At 49.0% G+C, this 8,306-nt stretch overlaps 1 protein-coding gene across 3 annotated transcripts in view; it reads right to left on the reverse strand.

Annotated features, from left to right (window-relative positions):
- Window positions 1-8,306, reverse strand: part of MOB3A (MOB kinase activator 3A) — a 28,162-nt gene that overhangs the window by 10,749 nt on the left and 9,107 nt on the right. The window contains exon 1 of one of the 3 annotated variants that reach the window (XM_003788708.3): window positions 7,369-7,684. The exons of the other annotated variants lie outside the window; for them this stretch is intronic. The gene's annotated coding sequence lies outside the window, so the exon portion shown is untranslated. Of the gene's footprint in view, window positions 1-7,368; window positions 7,685-8,306 lie in introns of those variants that run through there. 3 annotated transcript variants of the gene reach the window in all.

Below are 8,306 nucleotides of genomic sequence, written 5' to 3' on the forward strand. Positions count from 1 at the left end.
CAGGAGACTCGCTTGAGCCCAGGAGTTGGAGGTTGCTGTGAGCTGTAATGCCACGGCACTGTACCCAGGGGGACAGCTTGAGGCTCTGTCTCAAAAATCAAAAAAAAAAAAAGAAGTTCAAAGCACTGTAAGTATATTCTTTTTCTTACTCTTTTTTTAAAAGTGTGCTATGGAAGTTTACCTATAGGTTCAAGTGTGCCGTGAGATAAAAAAGACAAAATCACTGCCTTAGAAGGATGCAGCCTGGCCTACACCTCAACCTTGAAATTGGATTTCTACCTCCAGAACTGTGAGAGGATGAAGTTCTATTGTTTCTATGTCTTCCCCCATGTGACTGTGTCCAAATCATCAGACATTAGGTTATAGCCCCTAATCCAGTATGACCTCATCTTTACTTAATTACATCTGCAAAGACCTCACTTCTAGGGCAGCGCATGTAGCTCAGTGGGTAGGGCGCCTGCCACATACACTGAAGCTAGTGGGTTCGAACTTGGCCCGGGCCAATGACAACTGTAACAAAAAAATAGCTGGGCATTGTAGTGGGTACCTATAGTCCCAGCTACTTGGGAGGCTAAGGCAAGAGAATCACATAAGCCCAAGGGTTTGAGGTTACTGTGACCTGTGATGCCACAGCACTCTACCCGGCTTGAGACTATCTCAAAAAAAAAAAAGGGGGCAGTGCCTGTGGCTCATAGGAGTAGGGCGCCAGCCCCATATGCTGGAGGTGGTGGGTTCAAACCCAGCCCGGCCAAAAAAAAAAGATAAAAAGAAAGGAAAAAAAAAAAAGACCTCACTTCTTAGCAAGGTCACTCAGGGAGGTTCTAGACGGACATGAATTTTGGGGGCGATACTATTCTCCACAGTATATCATTTAAACAAAGAAACCAGTCAGGTGTGGTGGCACTGCCTGTCACCCCAGCACTTATGGAGCCTGAAGCAGGAGGATCACTTGAATCCTGGACTATGAAGCTGTAGTGAGCTGTGATGATGCCCTCAGCCTGAGCGACAGCAAGACCCTATCTCTTGAAAGAACAAAACCAAACAAAACAAGTCCTCCGTCAATGCCTCTAAGCCTTGTGGCTCAGTAGCCACCTGCTGGGGCTCTGGGTGGGGCCTTATATCTCCTGCCAGCCTCTCCCTGAGACTCCTCAAGTGCAGATTAGTGACAGTGACACAGTGATTGACTTTACCCTACAGTGGGAAGTGGATAACATGAATTTCAGTGCATGGATACCTGGCTAACATTCACAATGGGGTCCCTGTGTCACTGCCCTCATCATTATTGTCACTGCTATGGTGATGGCCTAGTGCCTCTGTGCTTTGTTCTCCATTGGCAGGCCCAGTGTGGACACTGGATTAACCTGCTGCTCCCAGGATATGCCTTTGGTGTGACAGAGGGAGGGGTAAGGGCCTAGAAGAGGAAGTGACAGAAGGGGAAGTCTTGGAGGGGCAGCAGGAGGCAGAAGCTGCAGTGCCTGTGCCCCACCCCGAGGCCCTGCAGTACTGCTGTGCAGGGCTCCAGGACACTCACTCCCAATGATAATACATAACCAATTACAATGTTATAATAAATTCCACCGTTTTCTCCCCCCTATTTCTCTAAACCTAGAATTGGGTAGGATGAAAAAAAAAATGAATTTGGGTGGGATAAGTCTCCTATGGGTGCTGTAACAAACTGTCACAAGTTTAACACTAAAAAGTTCTAGAGGCCTGGGTGTGGTGGCTCATGCCTATGATCCCAGCCACTTTGTGAGGCCAAAATGAGAGTATCACTTTTGGCCAGGACTTCTCGGCTCAGCGCCTATGACTCAAGTGGCTAAGGCGCCAGCCATGTACACCCAAGGTGGTGGATTCGAATCCAGCCCGGGCCCACTAAACAACAACGATGGCTGCAACCAAAAAACAGCTGGGCGTTGTGGTGGGCATCTGTGGTCCCAGCTACTCGGGAGGCTGAGGCAGGAGACTTGCTTGAGCCCAGGAGTTGGAGGTTGCTGTGAGCTGTGATGCCACAGCACTCTACCCAGGGGGACAGCTGGAGGCTCCTGTTTTAAAAAAAAAAAAAAAAAAAAGGCCAGGACTTCTCGACTAGCCAAGGTGACATAGTCAGACCCCATGTCTACAACAAATAAAAAAATTAAGTGGGCATTTTGGAAGTTGCCCATGAAGCCAAGGAGAGAAGCCGGCTTGAGCCCAGGAACTGGAGGCTGCAGTGAGCTGACTGCACCATTGCACTCTGGCCTGGGTGACAGAGGAAGATTCTGTCCCCCAGAGAAAGTTTTAGAGTTCAGCTGTTTGAAACTGGCTACCAGGATGGCCAGGAATGGTCTAGATCAGCTGTCCTCAACCTGTGGGTCTCAACCCACAGGATCTGTTTAAAAGGGTCACAGCATTAGGAAGGTTGAGAAGCACTGGTCTACATCCAAATGTTGACAGTGTGCTGAGCCTAGTAGCTCATGCCTATAATTCTAACACTTTGGGAGGCTGAGGTAGGAGGATCCTTTGAGCTTGAGAGTTTGAGACCAGCCTGAATAAAAGACTCCATTTCTACTAAAAAAATAGAAAAATTAGCCAGGTGTTGTGGTGACTGCCTATAGTCTCAGCTACTCAAGAAGCTGAGAGAGGAGGATCGCTTGAATCTCATTTGAGATTGCCATGAGCTAGGGTGATACCATGGCACTCTAGCAGCCTAAAGGGACAGAGTGAGACTATCTCAAAAAAAAAAAAAAAAAGAAAAAACAATGTTCTTATTGCAGATAGGGAGGAACGCTGTAGCATCAACTCTTAGAACAAAAATAAGGTAAGGTAAGGACCTTGAGATGGAAGGTCATCCAGATTACCCAGAAGGTCCAGTGTCACCACAGCATCCAAGGAATCAGGAGGGTCAGAGACAGAGAGACTGGAAGATGCTGTGCTGCTGGCTCTGAAGGGGAAGGAAAGGCCTCTTCCTCCACCCTTCAGAGGAAAGTGGGTGTCCTCCAGATGTTGGAAAAGGGGGGAAGCAGGTCCTCCCCTGGAGCCTCTAGCAGCTACCAGCCTTGCCACACCCTGACATTAGGTCAGTGAGGCCCAGGTCAGATTTCTGAGGTGATAAATGTCGTGTTCAGTCCCTTAGTGTATGGCATCAATAGGAGCCTCACATAAGAGAAAACAATAAAAGGCTACTCTGATGTCCACAGGAACGGCGGGTGGGAGGGAACAAAGTGCAGGTCCCTCCCTAAGGCACCCTAAGCCTTCTTGTCTCTGCAGCTTCTGGGTCATCTATCCTGCCCACCATCTATGCTGGCCCCCTGGGTGTAGAAGATAGACCTGAAGCAGCACAGACACAAACAAAGCAGCTGGGCACTGTGTATACTGTTCACAGGAGAAACCCTGTGAAGGAGGGATGGGACCCCTTCATTTATACTAGGATGGCCATTATTAAGAAAAGTGGGCTCGGCGCCTATAGCTCAACCGGCTAAGGCGCCAGCCACGTACACCTAAGGTGGTGGGTTCGAATCCCCAGCCCGGACCCGCCAAACAACAATGACGGCTGCAACCAAAAAATAGCCGGGCGTTGTGGCGGGCGCCTGTGGTCCCAGCTACTTGGGAGGTGGAGGCAGGAGACTCGCTTGAGCCCAGGAGTTGGAGGTTGCTGTGAGCGTGATGCCATGGCACTCTACCCAGGAGGACAGCTTGAGGCTCTGTCTCAAAAAAAAAAAAAAAAAAGAGTGGTTGGGTGGCGCCTGTGGCTCAAAGGAGTAGGACGCAGGCCCCATATGCTGGAGGTGGTGGGATCAAACCCAGCCCTGGCCAAAAAATGCAAAAAAAAAAAAAGGGGGTGACCATAGTGTAGGCCAGGATATGGAGAAGTCACAGCCTCCCACATGGCTGGCAGGAATGTAACATGGTGAAGCTACTGTGGCAAGTTCCTCAAGGGGTTTATCAGAGACACCTTCTGACCCAGCAGTCCCACTCCAAGGATCTACCTGAGAGAAAGGACACACATGTCCATAAAGATTTGTCCACCTAGGTCCACAGCAGCACAATTCACAACACCCAAGCGGAGAAATAGCCCAAGTGTCCACTGAGGGGTGAATGTACAAACCCAACCTAGCCCACCCACATAGCCAACGTGGATGGATCTTGAGAATGTGTTCAGGAAGAGAAGCCTGATGCAGAAGGATACACAGTGTGAGATTCCATTAAATGTCCTGAACAGGTAGAGCCACAGAGATAGAGTGGGTTCTTGAGTGCCAGGGGTTGGGGAGGGGCTGGGGAGTGACTGCTGATGGGGACAGGGCGGCTTTTAGGGGGATTGATAGTGTTCCAAATTAGAATGTAGTGGTAGTTACAAAACTCTACGAGTGTCCTAAAAACACTGAACTGTACACTTCAAGGGGGTGCATTATATGATATGTGACTTGTATCTCAATAAAACTGTTATATTAATATAGAAACATGGCAGGGGTGGAGGGCTGGGCCTAGCTTCTGGTAAGGTACTTTAGAAGGAGAACTAAAGCTGCCACCTCAGGTTCAAGCTTAGTAAAGGGCTGTCTTCCTTTATGGAGAAATTCCAACATAACTACATGAAGTCTACAACATGAAAAGGCTCGAGTCAATGATTTATCACAGAGGGAACCCTTGGGTAAGACACCTGGGAAAGCCTCAGGCAATCTGTGCACAGAAAAGAAGACTCAGGTCCTCACACCATGTGTGCTGACTAGAAAGGCCAGAACTTCCCCAAAGCTGTGCTGGGGTCCTTGGCCACTGTTGTTAACTTCCTGCCACCTGGATGAATACCTAACTAAGTGCTTTATACTTTACACTGTCCAGAAAGAAAAGGGCTATGTCCATTTTACAGGCAGAAAAACCAAGACCCAGACAGATCTTTGCCCCTCAGCACTATGGATGTTTAGAGTCGTCCTAGGCACTACAGGGTGCTGAAAACTGTCCCTGCCTCCACTTCCTCCATGCCAGGAGTGTCCGCAGTTTGACAACCACAGGTGTCCCCAGAAATTGCCTAATGTTCCCTGGGGATGGATCACACAGTTGGTAGGTAGATGGGCCAGAGCTTGAACGCTAGACTGTGCAGGTGAACCTGCCACTCTCTGCCTTACCAGGCAACTCTGTGGCATAGAACCTATCAGGGACATGGGAATCCAGCTGTTTGATGTTGAACCTAGTGACATATGCCCCATAGCTGGGGCCCTTCCAATGCCTGGCACAAGAGCCCTGTGGATGCTTTCTGGCTTTGAGTCCAAGGGCACCTGACTGTAGGATCACTCTACCCACCAGCTTCCCAAGGCAGGAGTGATCCCACAGTCCAGCTTCAGAGCCCCTGGGAGGGCATGCCTGATCCAAGGAGGCCGTCTCTGTGCTTTTCATGGGCTACTTGGGGCTAGGCAGCCCAGAATAATCTCACCCAAGCAAGTAAAAGCCAGGGTGGGAACCCCCAGCCCATTGTCTGTGATCACTGACTGTCCTGTATCCTGCACCTGTCCAGGTGGTCAACCATGCAAACCTGAGCTGTCCTCAGGCTACTCCAAGTGCAGTTCAGAAGAATCCTCTCCAGGCAAATGGGAAAAGAAAGCTCCTGTCTCTGTGTCCACTAATGGTCACTTCCAGGCTACTGTCCACTTGGCAGTGAGTGAGATATTCCTTTATACTTGATCTTATCTCAATCTCCAGATGCTCATGCATGTGGGGTGAGCATTAGCCTCACTTTACTGATGGGAAAGTGAGAAATAAAGTGGGGATGCAAAAGCCCATGGCCCCCAGCAGGGCAGAGATGGGCCCAGGCCAGGAGCCACCAAGACTTGCCTAGCTCCTGTCTCACTTCTGGACCCCTTCACGACTGTTAGACTTTCTAAAACAATGGGAATAGAGAAAAACTCCTCTAGGCTTGGCGCCTGTAGCTCAAGCGGCTAGGGCACCAGCCACATACACCAGAGCTGGCGGGTTCAAATCCAGCCCAGCTCGCCAAACAACAATGACAACTATAACCAAAGAAATAGCTGGGTGTTTTGGCGGGCACCTGTAGTCCCAGCTACTTGGGAGGCTGAGGCAAGAGGATCACTTAAGCCCAAGAGTTTGAGGTTGCTGTGAGCTGTGATGCCATGCCACTCTACCCAGGGCAACAGCTTGAGACTCTTGTCTCAAAACAAAAAACAACAACAAAAAAAAATATAAAGGCAGTGCCTGGGGCTCACTGGGTAGGGTGCCAGTCCCATATACAGAGCGTGGCAAGTTTGAACCCGGCCCCGGCCAAACTGCAACAAAAAATAGCCAGGCATTGTGGCAGGCGCCTGTAGTCCCAGGTACTAGGGAAGCTGAAGCAAGAGAATCGCCTAAGCCCAGGAGTTGGAGGTTGCTCACCACAGCTCTCTACCAAGGGTGATAAAGTGAGACTCTGTCTTTACAAAAAAAAAGAAAAAGAAAAATATACCTGCTGCTGCTGCCACCGCCACCACCACCACCACGGCTGCACAGCTGTTTATTTTGAGACCTTTCCCAGTGCCAGTGCTGGGGGCTGGCCTAGAATGATGGGGAGGGTCTTCCAGAGGCCTCCTAGGCCTCTGCTAGACCAGGGCCAGTGTCACCACTCTGGGCTGACTCCAGTCTGAGAAGGCCCCCTTACTGGGCCAACTCTTAGGAAGAAGTGTCTCCACAGGCTTCTGCATGTCTTTTTCTACATCTATTTTTTTATTGTTGTTTTGTTTTTTGTTTGAGACAGAGTCTCACTTTGTCACCCTTGTTAAGAGTGCCATGGCATTATAGCTCATAGCAACCTCAAACTCTTGGGCTCTTGCCTCAGTCTCCTGAGTAGCTGAGGCTATAGGCGCCCACCATAAAGCCTAACTGTTTTTAGAGATAGGGTATCACTCTTGCTTAGGCTAGTCTTCAACTCCTGAGCTCAGGCGATCTGCCCACCTCAGCCTCACAGAGTGCTAGGATTACAGGCGTGAGCCATCTCGCCCAGACATTTTTCTACATCTTTGTGCCCATCTACGACATTCACAACAGGACTCTTCCAGAAAACTGGGCCAGGCGGCTAAAGGGGCTTATAAAGGCCTTGCTTGCATTTCTGTCTCCTTTCAGAAAGTAGAAGCATTTCTTTCATAAGTGGAAATAATTATTTTCTGAAAAATTTCCTGGATGGGCAGAGTTCCCCATCCTAAGCAGTTTTCTATCAGAAACAAACACCTTGGTGGCACTTGTGGCTCAAGGAGTAGGGCGCCAGCCCCATATACCGGAGGTGGTGGGTTCAAACCAAGTCCTGACCAAAAACTGCAAAATAAAAAACAAAAACAGAAACAAACACCTTCTGGGTAGCCAGCGCAGATCCCAGGCAATGACCTCCCCTGTCAGTATTCCTCCAGCCCTGCTCACCAAGTCCGGGGCGTTCTCTCTCCTCTTATCAGAAGCCTTCCAGGGTCTGCTGGAAACAACGTTGGGATGGCCTTCTCAGAATTCAACGCCACGCCCCTCAGTTCCCCTGGTCTTTCCACAGGGAAGATTCAAGCGGCATTTAAAAACTGCTAGAGGCGTAGAAGGTACGAAGACAAATTCCCCCACCCCAGTACCTACTCTTGTTTTCTTCTGAAAACAGAACACAGCACAGCACAGTTCCTCTAAACAACCAACTGGATGGCCCCTCCCTGGCTGACGTGCAGTAGCAGCTCAGGGCTCACAATCACCCACATCCTTCCGGAGGCTTCCACATCCTGTCACCGCCTTGGGGACTGGTACCCCAGAGTGCAAGAGAGACAAACCCAGAGTTCAGAAGTCAGCTGTTTGTTCTAGATCAGTGTCCAACACTGGCTCTCAACTTGGCTCCAGCCCCAACACTTGGCTGGAAGATACTCAAAGCCCAGAACCTGTCCTTTTAAAAAAGGCAGTCTTCTATGATCTAAATGTTTATTTTCAAATATTACAACTGCTACTGGTGCTGAAGACCACCCTTAATCCTGTAGGACTCACAAGAGGATGGCTGTGGCTTCCCCAAATCCCATGTATTTCTCAGATAAAATAAAAAGGCAAGCAGTATCTTTGTTCTGGGCGCCATTGTTGCTTACTGAGTGAAGTTCTCTAATTTCTACTGTACAAAAGCAGACAAGGGGGAAGTAAGGCGCCCTGGGCCAGGTGTTGCTGAAGAGTTAGTACATTTTTCTAACCCTCCTAGTCATCTTTTCTTTTTCGTTTTAAGATTAAGATATAATTCATATACCACAAATTTGAACATTTTAAAGTATATAATTAAGTGAGTCTTAGTATGTTTGGAGCTGTGCATCTACCAGCTTCAATTCTAGAACTTTTTTTTTTTTTTT

This window comes from Otolemur garnettii, unplaced genomic scaffold (genome assembly GCF_000181295.1).
Source record: "Otolemur garnettii isolate 467f Iridium unplaced genomic scaffold, OtoGar3 scaffold00029, whole genome shotgun sequence".
Classification (NCBI taxonomy): Eukaryota; Metazoa; Chordata; class Mammalia; order Primates; family Galagidae; genus Otolemur; species Otolemur garnettii.